General features: G+C 37.4%; 2 protein-coding genes across 5 annotated transcripts in view; one reads left to right on the top strand and one right to left on the bottom strand.

The window, feature by feature from the left end:
* Positions 1 to 18,497, bottom strand: part of Scrg1 (stimulator of chondrogenesis 1) — a 129,969-nt gene that overhangs the window by 17,882 nt on the left and 93,590 nt on the right. Inside the window, exon 1 of one of the 3 annotated variants that reach the window (XM_058573674.1) lies at positions 11,397 to 11,578. The exons of the other annotated variants lie outside the window; for them this stretch is intronic. The gene's annotated coding sequence lies outside the window, so the exon portion shown is untranslated. Of the gene's footprint in view, positions 1 to 11,396; positions 11,579 to 18,497 lie in introns of those variants that run through there. 3 annotated transcript variants of the gene reach the window in all.
* The window catches only part of Sap30 (Sin3A associated protein 30), a 60,510-nt gene that overhangs the window by 26,721 nt on the left and 15,292 nt on the right, over positions 1 to 18,497 (top strand). The window contains exons 7-8 of one of the 2 annotated variants that reach the window (XR_006848016.2): positions 13,800 to 13,911; positions 14,382 to 14,475. The gene's annotated coding sequence lies outside the window, so the exon portion shown is untranslated. Of the gene's footprint in view, positions 1 to 13,799; positions 13,912 to 14,381; positions 14,655 to 18,497 lie in introns of those variants that run through there. The other variant, XR_009225236.1, reaches the window with a different exon arrangement.

Genomic DNA, 18,497 nt, shown 5'->3' with positions numbered 1-18,497 from the left:
GGAGGAGAGATCTTCATCAATACCAGCGGTGACATAAGCAGTTGGTCTCCTGGTAAGGAGGGTGAGGCTCAGTCACCCGAGTCTCCTCAATTTGTCCTCGAGCCAGAGGGAAGGAGCCGGGCCGCCGCCAGCCCCCGGAGCAGGCCCAGCGGCTCGCCAGCGTGGTGACCACGTGACCCCAATTGGAGAGGGGGCGGAGCGGAGCCGCCACCCACACCCGCCAGGTGGGCAGACCCACTACCCAGTAGTACATGGGCGTGGTAGGAGGGGCAGGGCAGAGCCGCCCTTCGGGCTTGCAAGGTAAACAGACCTGTGACAGCCTGGCGGGTCAGGCCCAGTGGCCTGTCAGTGTGGTACACACGTCACCCCAACACGAGTAGGGGCAGAGCAGATCCTTCTCCCACGCCCGGATCAGGCCCTGCCGGTGTGGTGGTCACGTGACCCCAATTGGAGTGGGGGCGGAGCGGAACCGCCACCTGTGCCCGCAGGGTGAGCAGACCAGTGATCAACCTGCAGATCAGGCCCAGGGGTCCGCAGGCATGGTAGGAGGGGCAGGGCAGATCCGCCGCCCGCGCCTTCAAGGTAGGCAGACCTACAACAGACCGGCGGATCAGGCCCGGTGGCCTGCCGGCGTGGTACACTCGTCACCCCAATTGGAGTAGGGGCAGAACAGAGCCGCCACCAGCTCCCAGAACAGGCCCAGTGACCTGCTGGCGTGGTAGCCACGACACCCCAATTGGAATAAGGAGAGAGCAGAGCCGCCGCCCGCACCTGCAGGAAAGATACGCAAGCAGTATGAAAAGACAAGGAAAGAAAGGACCACAAGCAATGCAGGTCAACGCAACTTTAGAAGAGGTAACAGCTGCAGCAGATGGAATGTCAGATAAAGAATTCAGGATATACATGCTTCAGATGATCTGGAGTATCAAGGAAGACATTAAACAGCAAAATCAGACAATGAAAGATCACTTCGACAACGAATTACGCAAACAAATCCAGGAAGCAAAGGATCAACTATACAGGGAGATAGAGGTTATAAAAAACAAGCAATCAGAAATCCTAGAAATGCAGGAAGCAATAAACCAACTTAAAAACTCAATGGAGAATACTACCAGCAGAGTAGAACACTTAGAAGATAGAACATCAGACAATGAAGACAAAGTATTTCAACTGGAAAAGAACATAGACAGCTCAGCAAGACTGTTAAGAAACCATGAGCAGAACATCCAAGAAATATGGGATAACATTAAGAGACCAAACTTAAGAGTCATTGGGATACAGGAAGGTACAGAGCTCCAAACCAAAGGAATGAGCAGTCTATTCAATGAAATAATACAAGAAAACTTCCCAGACTTGAAGAATGAGACAGAATCCCAAATCCTAGAAGCCTACAGGACGCCGAATGTGCAAAATCATAAGAGATCCACACCTAGACACATTATAATGAAGATGCCCAACATACAGAATAAGGAGAGAATTTTAAAAGCTACAAGAGAAAGGAAGCAGATTACATTTAGGGGTAAGCCAATCAGGATAACAGCTGATCTTTCAACACAGACTCTGAAAGCTAGAAGATCCTGGAATAACATATTTCAAACACTGAAAGAAAATGGGTTCCAACCAAGAATTGTGTATCCAGCGAAATTAAGCTTCAGGATGGAGAATGAAATTAAAACCTTCCACGATAAACAAAAGTTTAAAGAATTCGCAGCTAGAAAACCATCTCTTCAAAACATCCTCGCCAAAGCATTACAGGAAGAGGAAATGGAAAATAACAATGTAAACCAACAGTGGGAGGTAGGACAGTAAAGGGGGGGTGGGGAAATAATCAAAGAGGAAAACAAACAATGTTTAGTAACAGAAATAAACAAATATGGCTGGAAGAACAACCCATATCTCAATAATAACCCTAAATGTTAATGGCTTAAACTCACCAATTAAGAGACACAGGCTAGTAGAATGGATCACAAAACAAGACCCAACAATATGCTGCCTACAGGAGACGCATTTGATAGGAAAAGACATACATAGGCTGAAGGTGAAAGGTTGGGAAAAATCATATCACTCATATGGACTTCGGAAACAAGCAGGCGTGTCCATACTCATATCAAATAAAATAGATTTCAAGCCAAAGTTAATCAAAAGAGATAAAGAGGGACACTACATACTGCTTAAGGGAACCATACACCAACAAGACATAACAATCATAAATATTTATGCCCCAAACAATGGTGCAGCTATGTTCGTCAAACAAACTCTTCTCAAGTTCAAGAGTCTAATAGACCACCACACCATAATCATGGGAGACTTCAACACACCTCTCTCGCCACTGGACAGATCTTCCAAACAAAAGTTGAAAAGGAAACTATAGAACTCAATAACACTATTAATAACCTAGACCTAATTGACATATGTAGAGTATACCACCCAACATCAAGCAGTTACACTTTTTTCTCAGCAGTACATGGATCCTTCTCAAAAATAGATCATATATTATGTCACAGGGCAACTCTTAGACAATATAAAGGAGTAGAGATAATACCATGCATCTTATCTGATCATAATGGAATGAAACTGAAAATCAACGATAAAAGAAGGAAGGAAAAAGCATACATCAATTGGAGAATGAACAATAGGTTACTGAATGATCAATGGGTTATAGAAGACATCAAGGAGGAAATTAAAAAATTCTTAGAGATAAATGAAAACACAGACACAACATATTGGAATCTATGGGACACATTGAAAGCAGTTCTAAGAGGAAAATTCATTGCTTGGAGTTCATTCCTTAAAAAAAGAAAAAACCAACAAATAAATGATCTCATACTTCATCTCAAAATCCTTGAAAAAGAAGAGCAAAACAACAGCAAAAGAAGTAGAAGGCAAGAAATAATTAAAATCAGAGCTGAAATTAATGAAATCGAAACAAAAGAAACAATTGAAAAAATTGACAAAACTAAAAGTTGGTTCTTTGAAAAAATAAACAAAATCGACAGACCCTTAGCCATGCTAGCGAAGAGAAGAAGAGAGAGAACTCAAATTACTAGCATACGGGATGAAAAAGGCAATATCACAACAGACACTTCAGAAATACAGAAGATAATCAAAAACTATTTTGAATCCTTATACTCCAATAAATTAGAAGATAGTGAAGGCATAGATAAATTTCTTAAGTCATATGATCTGCCCAGATTGAGTCAGGAGGATATAGAAAACCTAAACAGACCAATATCAATTGAGGAAATAGAAGAAACCATAAAAAGACTACCAACTAAGAAAAGCCCAGGTCCGGATGGGTATACAGCAGAATTTTACAAAACCTTTAAAGAAGAACTAATACCAATACTTTTCAAGCTACTTCAGGAAATAGAAAAGGAGGGAGAACTTCCAAATTCATTCTATGAGGCCAACATCACCCTGATACCTAAACCAGACAAAGACACTTCAAAGAAAGAAAACTACAGACCAATATCTCTAATGAACCTAGATGCAAAAATCCTTAATAAAATTCTGGCGAATCGGATACAAAAACATATCAAAAAAATTGTACACCATGATCAAGTAGGATTCATCCCTGGGATGCAAGGCTGGTTCAATATACGGAAATCAATAAATGTTATTCACCACATCAATAGACTTAAAAATAAGAATCATATGATCATCTCGACAGATGCGGAAAAAGCATTCAACAAAGTACAGCATCCCTTTATGTTCAAAACTCTAGAAAAACTAGGGATAACAGGAACATACCTCAATATTGTAAAAGCAATCTATGCTAAGCCTCAGGCTAGCATCATTCTGAATGGAGAAAAACTGAAGGCATTCCCTCTAAAATCTGGAACAAGACAGGGATGCCCTCTCTCTCCACTTCTCTTCAACATAGTTCTCGAAACACTGGCCAGAGCAATTAGACAGATGAAAGAAATTAAAGGCATAAAAATAGGAAAAGAAGAAATTAAATTATCACTATTTGCAGATGATATGATTCTATATCTAGCAGACCCAAAAGGCTCTACAAAGAAACTATTAGAGCTAATAAATGAATTCAGCAAAGTGGCAGGATTTAAAATCAACACGCATAAATCAAAGGCATTCCTGTATATCAGCGACAAATCCTCTGAAATGGAAATGAGGACAACCACTCCATTCAAAATATCTTCAAAAAAAATAAAATACTTGGGAATCAACCTAACAAAAGAGGTAAAAGACTTATACAATGAAAACTACAGAACCCTAAAGAGAGAACTAGAAGAAGATCTTAGAAGATGGAAAAATATACCCTGTTCATGGATAGGCAGAACTAACATCATCAAAATGGTGATATTACCAAAAGTTCTCTATAGGTTTAATGCAATGCCAATCAAAATCCCAACGACATTTCTTGTAGAAATAGAGAAAGCAATCATGAAATTCATATGGAAAAATAAAAGACCCAGAATAGCAAAAACAATGCTAAGCAAGAAGTGTGAATCAGGCGGTATAGCGATACCAGACTTCAAACTATACTACAGAGCAATAGTAACAAAAACAGCATGGTACTGGTACCAAAACAGGCGGGTGGACCAATGGTACAGAATAGAGGACACAGAAACCAATCCACAAAACTACAACTATCTTATATTTGATAAAGGGGCTAAAAGCATGCAATGGAGGAAGGATAGCATCTTCAACAAATGGTGCTGGGAAAACTGGAAATCCATATGCAACAAAATGAAACTGAATCCCTTTCTCTCGCCATGCACAAAAGTGAATTCAAAATGGATCAAGGAGCTTGATATCAAATCAGAGACGCGCCGTCTGATAGAAGAAAAAGTTGGCTACGATCTACAGTCGGTGGGGTCGGGCTCCAAATTCCTCAATAGGACACCCATAGCACAAAAGTTAATAACTAGAATCAACAAATGGGACTTACTCAAACTAAAAAGTTTTTTCTCAGCAAAAGAAACAATAAGAGAGGTAAATAGGGAGCCTACATCCTGGGAACAAATCTTTACTCCTCACACTTCAGATAGAGCCCTAATATCCAGAGTATACAAAGAACTCAAAAAATTAGACAATAAGAGAACAAACAACCCAATCAACAAATGGGCCAAGGACCTGAACAGACACTTCTCAGAGGAGGACATACAGTCAATCAACAAGTACATGAAAAAATGCTCACCATCTCTAGCAGTCAGAGAAATGCAAATCAAAACCACCCTAAGATACCATCTCACTCCAGTAAGATTGGCAGCCATTAGGAAGTCAAACAACAAGTGCTGGCGAGGATGTGGGGAAAAGGGTACACTTGTACATTGCTGGTGGGACTGCAGATTGGTGCAGCCAATTTGGAAAGCAGTATGGAGATTTCTTGGAAAGCTGGGAATGGAGCCACCATTTGACCCAGCTATTCCCCTTCTTGGTCTATTCCCTAAAGACCTTAAAAGAGCATGCTACAGGGACACTGCTACATCGATGTTCATAGCAGCACAGTTCACAATAGCAAGACTGTGGAACCAACCTAGATGCCCTTCAATAGACGAATGGATAAAAAAAATGTGGCATTTATACACAATGGAGTATTACTCTGCATTAAAAAATGACGGAATCATAGAATTTATAGGGAAATGGATGGCATTAGAGCAGATTATGCTAAGTGAAGCTAGCCAATCCCTAAAAAACAAATGCCAAATGTCTTCTTTCATATAAGGAAAGTAACTAAGAACAGAGTAGGGACGAAGAACAGGAGAAGAAGATTAACATTTAACAGGGATGAGAGGTGGGAGGGAAAGGAAGAGAGAATGGAAATTGCACGGTAATGGAAGGAGACCCTCAGGGTTATACAGTGGAGGGGGTAGAGAGAGAGGAGGGGAGGGGAGGGGAGAGGTGGGGAGGGGGGAGGGTGGATGATGGGAAAGGCAGCGGAGCACAACAGACACTAGTATGGCAATTTGTAAATCAATGGATGTGTAACTGATGTGAATCTGCAATCTGTGTATGGGGTGAAGGTGGGAGTTCATAACCCACTTGAATCAAAGTGTGGAATACGATATGTCAAGAAATTTGTAATTTTTTGAACAACCCACAATAAAAAATTAAAAAAAAAAATGATAGAGCTGGAGAATATCATGCTAAGTGAAATAAGCCAAACTCAAAAAATCAAAGGCCTAATGTTTTCTCTGATAAGCGGATGCTGATCCAAAATGGGGGTGGGGTAGGGAAGAATGAAAGAACTTTGGATTGTGCAAAAAGGATGGGAAAAACAATGGAATGAAATGGACATTATTACCCTATGTACATGTATGATTACACTACCAGTATAACTATGCACCATGTACAGTCAGAAGAAGGAGAAGTTGTGTTTCATTTTGTACAATGAGTCAAAATGCATTCTACTATCATGTAAATAAATAAATAAAAATAAAACAGTAACTCACATATATATATATATTTTAAAGGTTATACAAGGTCAGATTCTGAGACTCTTGCAAAACTGTCAGGCAAAGGAGATGAAAAAGAAAATTGAAAAGATAGAAGAAAATTTTTCATTTTGTACAACCATTTAGTAGTAATGAAACTATTCAGTTAAACACTTTTTAACTATTCAAAGTCACCATCTGGACTTATCTATGTGAATCACACTATTAATATGAGTTCTAGACTGTGGTAACTTGAAATATTTGTGTTTATTAAAAGGTGAAAGTGCATTAATAATTTCATTAATTAAAACTTTAAGCACTTAACTGAAATTAAGGCATGGGCCATTTTAGAAAGCAAAATAGTGTATAAGAACATTATAAAAATATCATGAAAGACTTATACATAATGTCTGAACATGCGTCCTTTTGGGTGTGCTTTTAGTATGTCTGATTGTTTATATATTTTCTTAATAAAATAAAAAAGTGCATATTATAGATACATGAAAAATACAGAAAAGCATAGATAGTATAAAATTCAACTAGAGTTTCAATATAGGGAGAACTGTTGCTAACATTTGGGTGTGCAGGTTGTTGATTTCTTTGTTTTGTTCTATATTGATGAGGAGAAAATGAGATGGCCGGGGACAGAATACAGGGAAACTCAAACGTTTATGAACTGTATGGGAGATAAGTAAGAGAAACAGGTTATAAACCAGTCAAAGGTTTTGAGAGGAAATATTGGTTAAAAGGTAATGAGACAAGGTGGAAAGGATATATGAGTGGAAAGCTCAGAAAACGCATGTGGAATTTGGAATTAACTGAGGTTTATTCCTCAGGGTGTCTCCATTACACTCTGCTACATAAAAGCAGATAAATTTAAAAATCTGTATATCATCGCTCCCTGACCTATTTTATAGTCTCTGTCTCTCCTTATGCACAAGATTTCCACTCAGATGACAATATTTAGCATTGTTAAAATGTAAGGATGCCAGGTAAAATACATGATATCTATGTTTAATTTTGGATTAACAATGGGTGGTTTTTAGTGTAAGCATATACCAATTGTTATATAGTTTTCTACCTGAGTTAATTTTAATAATTTATTTTATTAGAAAATAAACCATTTCACCCATTTTAAAGAAAAAAATTGTGATAAATATGTATAGAGTATTTCATTATACTTAATAAGTAAATATTTCTTCTATTGTCATCTTTCTATGTATTTCCTCTTCTACCAGGAATTCTTCCTACTTAACTGGCTTCTCAACATTTAGGTCTCAATTTAAATGTCATTCCTTCAAAGGCTTTCCAATCTAAAGTAGTTTCAACCTGACTCACAGTATTCCTTCTTTAATGACACTTATGACAATTTAAATTATTTGAGAAATTATTCATTTTATGTCTATCATTCCCATTAGACTGAAAGCTCCATAAAAGCAATCTGTCTTGTTCACCACACACTCAGTGGCTAATACAGTGTTTTGTTCATATTTGTTGAAATGAGTAAATGATTCTCAAAAAACACTTAAAAAAAAAAAACAGGGCAGAGTCCTATATAGGTTTCATGGTATCTAAAAGACTGTGTGAGCTTCTTAGGGCTAATCCTAAGGCCTTCCTTCTACTTCCCCCACCTGTCATTCATTCCTGTTGAGCTAGCCAGTCAGCCCAGTTGTCTCTTTTGTCTATACATGTGTCTTTGACTTGTTGATACTTCTAATCTCTTCCCTTTACGTTCATTTCCCTCCCTTAATGTTGATTTCTCACCAAAACATCCAGAAGAGACAAACCACAAACTCATATCTTCTGAGAAGTCTTTCTTAATCCACTTAATACCACTCTCAGAGTTTCCTTGCTGTTTTATAGCATGTGTGTATAATCTGTACTATAAGACCTGTGAATTTGACTAAATAATACCTTGTGATTGTCAGCATGTTACATAAGTCAGTTAACCATATGGAGAATATGGCTATAACTGGATATGTAGGAGTAGGAAATTCACTGAGAGCCAAAAAAAAAAAAACCATTTAGTTAATTGGTCATTTTATGAATTTGATTATAGACAGTAAGGAAGACCTGGAATGATCATAAAAGGCCTTATAGGACATGCTAAGGAATTTAGACTTTATTGATCCTACTGGAAAACCACTGGAAGATTTAGACTGGATAGTGACAAGAGCTGATTTGTGTCTTAAAAATCAGATTCATGTTGTATTGGTGCAAGATTGGAAGCAGAAGACAAGAGATTTGGGGTGAGAACTGATGGAAGATATGAGACAACGAAAGCAAGAATCAAGGATGACTCTTTTTTTTTTTTTTTTTTTGCCTGAATGGTATTACCATTTTCTGACCCAAGAAAGAATTGGAAGCAGCCAGTTTTTGGGAAATAAATAGTAAGTATTTAGGATAGTTAAGTTTGAGGTGCCGGTTACACACCCAAGTAAAGACGTTGAGTAACTTGGCATCCGAATATGAGTCTGAAGGTCAGGGCTGGAAATACAAATTTGAGAGTAATCAAGATATTTATTAATTGTATTTGTAGCTATGGGTCTGGGAAAGTAGTAAATAGAGACCTAGAGGAGTGAAGGCAGAACATGGAGGCCTGGGGTGGTTCAATGTTCAGAGGATTAGAAGAGGAGATGCCAGCATCATGAAGGTGAGACTGTAACTTTTTTTTTTTTCAATCTCTCAGAGCACCTGTTTCAGTGTAAGTATTTGAGAACATTCACTGAAGGAATGAATAAATAAATTTCTGGGAAAACAGGATGTAACCATACCATTTAGCTCATGTCCATGCCAGAGCACAAAGTAGTTAGTATTTCTGCCAGTCTCAGTCACATACAACGATGGAAAGTTCCACACCTGGCAAGCATTTATGGTAGTTTTTTTTTTTAACACTTTATAAATTACACCTTTTAACTGAAGCCTTCTTTTCTTCCTTTACCTAAGTACAGATAAATAGCTTTAACTTGTATTTAGCAAATGGAAAAATGACTGAGCCAGTGGGTTCCTGGGATGCATTGGTTGTTTTCTTCATTAAAAGACACCAACCTCAATCCTTGTTAATCCATCAAAACCATATATTTTCAAGTGCTAACCAGAGTAAAATGATTTTGGCCGATTTGAAGTAAATTTACTCTAATTTTTTCTCTTCCAATTGAAGTACATGCATTTAAAATTTCTCCTGGAGTGCCTCCAAATTACAAAAGAAAACAAAGTTAAAAACAGAAACTCTGGGGCTGGGGATGTGGCTCAAGTGGTAGCGCGCTCGCCTGGCATGCGTGCGGCCTGGGTTCGATCCTCAGCACCACATACAAACAAAGATGTTGTGTCCGCTGAAAACTAAAAAAAGATAAATATTAAAAAAAAAAAACAGAAACTCTGAAGGAATAGAAAGAGAGCCTTAATTGATTATACTTCACTTTTTTAAAATTCAATTTTGTGTAATTAACATTGTTCCCAATATTGTATGATACCATTCATATCCCAGTATTGATATGATTTAAAAAAAGTCAATGCAGAGGATACAGAGTTATGAGTAAGACATTTCCAATTAAGCAATAAATCTTTGCCACCATCATTTGGGAGGGAATTGCAAATTTTTATTCTGGAAGCGTATTTGGCACCAGCAAGCTTTTGAATGGCTGGAGTTAAATGGAGACTTAAAAAGAAAAATTGTCTCATTAAATGGCCAAAACCAACAGGGCTATGCAGTTTATGTATTCAGACATTTATGGTGCAATGCTCATACAGGCAGCTGATGTCAGTTCTGGGAACTGGTATTAAGAGCAGTGGAATGAAACAAAGTTGATGAATTACACAGAAAGAGCAGTCCATTTTCAGATTTCTCTCAAAAAGCAGCAAGAGTGAAACAAAACCACAAAAATAAATGAAAACTTCAGCCTAGAAATTGACATTTGAAATATCAAAATTATAGATGGAAGAGATTAAAATTGCTCAGGCTCTGATATTTCTCATTCATTTCTTTTGGATAATGAAAATCACTGTTATTTTTAAAGTTCTCTCTTTTTCTTATTAACTGTCTTGGAAGAAGTTTGTACTAGGGTGACCAAGTCCTGAAGTGAAATTTCTCAAAGTGTACGTCAAGGAACAGAAGTGCCATTAGAAAGTGGATAAATCTTTCAAAGATTCCTATAACAGGCAGTGGCCTGATTACCTAAGATTCCTTCATCTGTGGAAAAATGAAGTCTGCATCCTCCCTGATGGAGATATGCCTTCAGGCCTCTCAGAGCAAGCAAGAAGATGATATTAATATCTAGTCTTGCACCATTCTAATTGTTTTCCTGGCCACAATAAGTCATCATCATAGAAGGAAAGGACCAAAACTGGGGAGAGCTTTTCACAGCCCAGGTAACTAAGCTAAGGAATTTTTCTAAGTCCCCAAAGGAAAAAGTGTTCCCTTTATCTTAGCAGTACAGACACTGTGTTGTGTTCCATGGTGGGAACACCAAGGATGAATTCAATGAATTCCCTCTTTGTATCAAATGTTAACACCAGTTTCTTTTCAGGAATAAGGGTTTTTAAAAGAAAAAAACATGCTTTATTAGACATGGAAGTTAGCTTCATGTAGAGTAGGTATTGGAGCAATGTAACTATTGCATTAAAACAATCATATATTTAACCATGCCCTCATAATTCTGAGGAGTAGCATAAGTTCTGTTGTATGGGATAAGATTCAGAGAGGATTTGTGCATTAAATGAATAAGAATGAAGCCTGCCTCTTCTTAAACCATGATTAAATGGCTTTCCCAGTTAAGGAATATATGTTTTCTATCATCTTTTGATCTGGTTCTTTACTTTTATCCCAGGAAGCATCATTTTTTTCAAAGTGCAGACACCATCTCCTTAGAGCATCTCTGTCTCACTGTCTTTCCTTCCTGACTCAACACATGCATACATTTCTGTTCTAATCTATAACAACAATTTGGAGCAAAATAAATGATATAAAATGCTTTCTACAGAGGATAAAAAATTACATACCTTTTTCTTCTTTCCTTTTGGTTTCGTTGGCAGAAGAATCTTCTTAAATGCTCAAACTGACTGGGTGAGTTTGGGCAAACGGAGAAGAGAGGAGGTGCTGGAAAGAGGTTCTTTACAAATGAACCTTTGTCTGCCTTGTCTCCTGCCTGGAACTGACAGACTCACTGCTCCAGCCAGGACTGAGGGGAGGAGGGGAATGGAAGGAGACAGGACTGCAAGAACTGCCTCCCTTGGGTTCTTCCAAACCAGGCAAGAACGAACTAAACAGCTTCTTCACAGAAGGAAATAACTAGTCCATACAAGAACCTCAGGGAGGCAGACTTTTTGAGCAATAAAATATGAAACCCGAGGGATTTAAAAGAACACACAGATTTTTACCTTAAGAAAAGGTTACATGTGTATGTGGGGGGAGGGAGGGTAGAAAGGAAGAGAGAAGAACAGGAGGGGAATGGTTAGCATTACTTAGGAAGATGGCTAAGCATCTCTTCTCCTTTCACAGTTTCTGTGTGTATATGTGTGTGTGTGTGTGTGTGTGTTGTTGTTGTTTGTTTATTTGATCAAGTTTCTCATACCATCTAGATATAACATTTTTGCAAAAGATATATTCCAATTTATATTCCACCCTATTTCATCCCTTCAACCTCTCACTCAAGTCTTATTAGCAGTCAATGGAAAGCAAAACTAAGAAACTAAAAATGAAATCTATTCTGTGTCTCAGGAATTAAGACACAAAAGGAATTTCATTCTGTTTTGAGCAAACAATCCTGGAACTCTAGCATCTGTTTAACTATTTTTTAGCATCAGTTTTTAAAAATTCAATTAGGAATAGTCTTCTGGGAACTAGAAAATATTGTGACAGAATAGGAATTATCTAGACAGAGAATGAAGGAAAGGGCATCCCAGGTTAAATTAACCAAAGCATTGAAGGTGAAGAAGAAGGTGACAACTTGGGCATTACAGGTAGATTCATGTTGTTGGAATTAGAAATGTAGGAGATGAAGTTAGAGAAAGAAGCAAGTAAATGATGTGTCTCATTTGCTGTGCTAATCATTTGGAATTTTTTTTCCTAACCAGAGATGTGAAAAATTGTGCTCTATATGTGTGATATGAATTGTAATATATTCTGCTGTCATATATAACAAAAAAAATTAAAATTTTAAAAAAATTAATAAAGAATATAAAAGGAAGATCTGTTATTCAAACAGGAAAAATAATCTAAAAGTTTTTCCTTAGCAGGAGTGGGAAGATATAAATGAATTGGTTGGTGAATGGTGAATGTTGAGTTTAAGGAGCCCTTGATGCAATTGGGAGTGTTTACTGGGCAGCTGGCTAAATGGACCTAGAGATCAGGAAAACAAAATCTTTTCTAGAGAATTGAGGTTCATTAACTAATCAACTAAATACCAAGTAATTCCACTTAAGTAACTAGTGGAGTTATTCAACTAAATGATAGCTGTGACCCTTGAAATTTACCATGCTCTTACTGTGAGCCCTGAGAGAGATCAGATCTTTGCCCCATCTCCATTTAATTGAAGCTAAGGCAAGTGGCATGGACTTCAAGAAAGAAAATGAGAAGCATGCGTGCAATTGACTGTACATTTCATTCGCATTTTAATAAACAAATATCCTGTGATCCTACTAAGTCAATATTATGTCATAGAGGGTATTAACTTGCTTTTATGACTTAAGTGTGTAGAAATATGTGGGTATGAGAAAGGAAATGGAAACTGGCCTTCATTCCATCTTAAGAGCTATCTATTTTATTTATCTTAAGTAGATCTAGACATTAAGTATGATGCCAAGGCAAATTGATATTCCTTGTGGGTGGATCCTCTCTTTCGTCTTTGTTTTACTCTGAAATTCCTGTGTGTCTCTTTTTTTAATTTCCCTGTTGTGCTCACTTTGTCTCCTTGTATCTGAATTCACATTTTTATATTCAGCAAAAATGTTCAAATCCATACATACATACATACATGTGCTTGGCTTTGTGCGTCCTGCATGCTGGCTTCAAGTGGTACACAGATGCTCTGCCTATGGGCTAATAGTCTGGAATAGATTCTTAGTCACTTAGAAAAGTGATCCCCCAAGAAACACATTTAAATCCTGACTGCCTAGTCCCTTGTTGTGCTGTCAAACATTTATTCTTAGCTTGACTTTCCATTATATCTGGGGAGAACTATTAAACATTGTTAAATTTAAAAGGCTTGATGTTATTCATCCTGATGTCCATTACAGAGTTGTCCATTTTGAGAAGCAAGTGAATTGCAAACCAAGAACTACAACTGGAATATCTGTCCTTGTAACTTCTAATTTGGGGCTCAAATCTGAAATCACTATTTGTTGTCTTGTTTACAGAGAATTAAGGATTCTTTTTTTTTTTTTTTTTGCTTTCTCTCCTAATAGGCTATTACTCAAACTTCTTGTTGAACCCTGCTCTAGAGACCACCTGTCTCATGAAGAAAGCCTTAGAAACTCCCCAAAGTGAACATCTTAAGTGACATCTAGCATGTTTTAAGTAAGGCCATCTAAATATCCTGTCCAGATTTCTAGAAAATATATATGTGTGTGTGTCCTATCTGGATGTTTTATTTATATAGATACCTGTTATCACTTTTAGATCCAATCTAGTTTTGTTAAAAATAGTAAATCCTTACAAATTAATGACAGACCAATTCATGAGTAAACATTTTATATGAACTTAAACAATTGTGTTTGAAGCACTGTTATTAAATTTTAAAAGTGATCTAATTAGTGTTTCCAAAAAAAGAAAAAATCATCAAAATCCTTCTAACCAGATGAAGTCTCAGGAGACATCTTAGATATAAATAATTTCAGACATCAGAAATTTTAAACTTGTGAAAAAAAAAATGGAAGCACACATAAGCTCTCCCTCTGATTTTCACCTGGGAGCTCATGCGTTTGCCCTGATTTAGAATCTGCTGCTTCTCTGTTCTATAATTGACCCCTTTCTCTTATTTCCCTCAGGCTTACATCCTTCTGGAATCACTGAAACTGGAGGTGCAGGGGGGAAGCAGCTGCTGGGTTCAGCCTTCACAGTTCAGATCCTCCCAGGAGAGAGGTAGAACTTATTTTATGCACGTATCCTCCATAAAAGGAGTTTTAAAGTAATTACACCAATTGGAAACTAATTCTCAATATGTTTGTTGAAATATTACAAATTACAGACAAAATCATCTTTTAAAACTACCCTATAATCTTTCATCAGTTAAAAATAAATAAGCTGTTTTATTAACTTAATTATTTTTGAACTCTGTAAAAGAGATTTCTTTTTGATTGAAACTATTTAAAAGGTTCCCTTAAGATTTCAACTGAACCTGGAACATTTGTGCTTAGAATGGTTTTTGCAACTGGGTTGAACAATATAACCTCTATTACCCAAACTTAGTTTTATGCCACAGAAGTGAAGCTTATGAAAACAGAGTGCACTGAGGAGTCTCCAGTGAGGCCCTGGAGGGGAAAGCAGAATTACTAAATAGGAAAGGTAAGATGTTGAGCTAATGCTACAACTGCAGGAAGAGAAATTTTTTCCAGAAGCATTTGTATTAGAATGCAATTTCAATGGTCTGATGTACTTTAGAACTACCAGGGCTCCCAGGTGGGCAGCCCTGGCTATCATGGGGATAACAGGGACTGTCTTCTTGATGCCTTTAGACAGAAAAATGAGGACAAGCTCTCTTTTACCAGGGAGAGAGAATAAGGCTCCCACTGGGAGCAATGGATTTTTTCCATTTATATATAAAGGTCATGAACACTGTGAGTAACATGATCTTTAAATATAGTGAAAATAAAGTCAGAAAAATGAACATCAAGAAAGAAGTGTGTCAAGGAAAATTGTTAAGTTTTAGGAGCCCCTTCTATATTTAGAATGAATGAGAATATTAGCATGGAAGTAAACTTTTGTGGGAAAAGAGGCAAAAAAAAAATGTGGGGGGGGGAGGGAGAAATTTGAAAAGAACCTATTTGTGTTCTGAGAGGCTGTAAGAGTGTCAGACTAGCAGTGCATAGAATCAGAGCCCAGACCCCCAAAATAAGTTTGTGTTTTGTTGGAAACAATACTACTTACTTAATAAACCTTGAAAAATGGAAAGAATGACTGAGTATGCCAAAGGATGTTCTATTGTAGGTCCTGAGTTATTGCCCTAATCTTCCCAAAGTTGTTTTATAGACAAGCATCAGATTGGTTAATAATAGTAGTAAATAATAGTAATGAAACTAGTGGGAATAACATTTGCTGACATTGCCAAGCATACTAAACATTTTATAAATGTTGTCTTATTTAATCTGAGGGACTTATTTTCTGAGGTAGTTTTCAGATGGGAAACTGAGGTTCAAAAGAATTAGGTACCTTGGCTAGGATCACACAGTGGGTAAATAGTGAAGCCTAAGACAAAACTATCTTTGTTTATCTGCCTATAAGTAGTAAATAGTAAAAGAAGTAGAAGAAGAGATTGAAAAGTATAAGATAATACTATTTTTAAAAGTTGTGGTCCATAATTTGAGTGTGAATTAACTGCACATGCTCTCTTCAAACCATATAGCCATCCCCCTCTTATTATGTCTCCGCAATCTATTTTCTGCTAATCTTGGCTTGATGTGATTCTTACCTAGACACATAAACTTAAAGAAGTTGAACAGAGTTATCTATAAAGTCAGATATGTGAAATTGCCAGAATGTCTGTACTTTAGCCAGAGTTCCTAAGTGGTTATAAATCTAGGAATAAAATTATAGTGCCAAGCACTCAATATAATAAATGACAACAAGTCAATGAATACATGAGTAAATGGATGAAATTCTTGGGTAGAGGATAGGTTCTTGAAAATTATTCATTCAGTAATTATTTATTGAGTGTCTATTATGTACCATGAATGATATTATAGTATCACTGAAAATGAAGTTCAGCAACCTAGATGCCCTTCAACAGATGAATGGATAAAGAAACTGTGGTACATATACACAATGGAATATTACTCAGCATTAAAAGAGTGGCATTTGCAGGTAATGGGATGGAGTGGGAGAATATCATGTTAAGTGAAGTAAGCCAATCCCAGAAAACCAAAGGCCCAGTGTTTTCTCTGATATATGAATGCTGATTCATAATGGGAGTAATGGAGGAACTTTAGATAGGGCAAAAGGGAGGAAGGGGAAGGGAGGGGACATGGGGGGTAGGAAAGATGGTGGAATGAGATGGACATCATTACCCTAAGTACAGGTATGAAGACATGAATGGTGTGACTCTACTTTGTGTACAACCAGAGACATGAAAAATTGTGCTCTATGTGTGTACTATGAATTGAAATGCATTTTGCTGTCATGTATAACAAATTTTTGTTGTTGTTATTACTACTGTGTATTTTCTTTGATAGTTTAAAAAAAGAAGAAGAAATTCAGGAGAGAATTCCTGAGGGTCTAATTCTCTCTGAAGTAGATTAGACCTTATGATTCATTAAATGGGAGCTTCTTAGATACACTATGTCTCTCTTATTATACAAAATTATAATGAGAATTCTCCCTTCTGCCTCATCTTTTATTGCCCCATGTGACAGGGGGAACTTCAGATGCTTATTTGCCCTCAATATCATAGAACCTCTCTGTATTTGCATGTTCTCTCCCTTCCCCAAGCCTTCTCTCTCTCTCTCTCTCTCTCTCTCTCATTCCCATAACAATTTATTAGCACTATGCTCATTATCCTTCCAGAGTTTATTTATCTTTCAAAATAAGAACAAATCAAACAATCTGGGCAAAACTAAAACAATGAATTTAAAGTGTCCTAACTTCCCAGAAACACTTGTAATAACACTTGTAGTGATTTGACACTCTTTTTTTCTTAAGCTGGAGAAGCACAAAAATAGATGAAGATATTGGGCCTTTGTATTGTCTTTTTGTTGCAGTTGACTGTGTATTTTCTTTGACTGTGTATTTTCTTTGTGTATTTCCTAAATACTCTTATTCATACCAATATAAGGTGAGTGGAGATTTTTGTCTCTAGGTAAAGAACATTTTGTAGCTTTATTAAGGTTGTTCTTTCCCGTATTCCCTGATATGCCAGATTAACCTTACCTAGGCCAAGGATCTTTCAGGAGGAAAGGGATCAAGACCATATCCTATTTCTATTTGAAATTCAACCTAATTGGAATTTTCTGAAGGGCTAAGGTAGTCCTGACCCAGCGCCCCCAAGAAGAAAGAGGAAGCCTGGCTCAGTGACAGGCTCAATGCCAGGCCTAGAGGTTTGTAGGGAACAGCTTGTCCTAGGTACTATGTGTGGCTGTGGTTTGAAACCCAATTATACCTGGCCACCTTGGCAAGCAGTTATGTTTGGGCAATAGTAGCTGATTGTGTGAGTCCAGTAAGCTGTCATCTTGGATGTCCATGAGCACAGTGCTACCCTGCTGCCTGCACAGGGTTCTGCAGGAGCAAGGATGTCCTTAAAGTAGGACAAGGACTCACTGGAGCCTGTCAGAACCAGTTTACAACAGTGATCTCCTGTAGAGGTGATGATTAAAACCAGAACCTGTGGGCTGGAGATGTAGTTCAGTGGTAGAGTGCCTGCTTAGCACAAGACCCTGGATTCAATCCCCAGCACCACAAAAACAGCAACCAAACCAGAACCTGTTAATGACTGATCTGTTCTTTCTACATGGAACATTGAAACAAGACTCCCCCTTTAGTAAATTTCCCAGAGTTCCTGATCAACTTGAGAGATGAGGTGTCCTTAAGAAAAAGTTATTGAATTACCTACAGTAATAGAGGAATGAAGGCTTGGTCAAATAATTGCAAAAGTGAAGAGAAGCCCAAGTTTTGAATCTAGACAATTACATTTAAAAGTGCAAGTACATTATAAATCTTTAAAAGCTGAAGTGTTTGCCAAACTTATTTGACCACTGAACTTGTGTGTGTGTGGTGCGTGTGTGTGGTGTGTGTGTAGCTGGGCATTGAATCCAGGGTCTTTTGCATGCTAGGCATGTATTCTACAACTGAGCTGCACCCCTAGAGCTAAAACTATTTTTTTTAATTTTGTTTTTTAGTTGTAGCTGGATACAATACCTTTATTTTTATGTGGTGCTGAGAATCGAACACAGGGC

The sequence above is a fragment of the Marmota monax genome, unplaced genomic scaffold, assembly GCF_021218885.2.
Source record: "Marmota monax isolate L192 unplaced genomic scaffold, Marmota_monax_Labrador192_F-V1.1 WCK01_AAM20220418_F8-fsc00159, whole genome shotgun sequence".
Lineage (NCBI taxonomy): Eukaryota > Metazoa > Chordata > Mammalia > Rodentia > Sciuridae > Marmota > Marmota monax.
The sequence above is the reverse complement of the archived record's forward strand: the minus strand, read 5'-3'. Positions and strand labels throughout refer to the sequence as shown.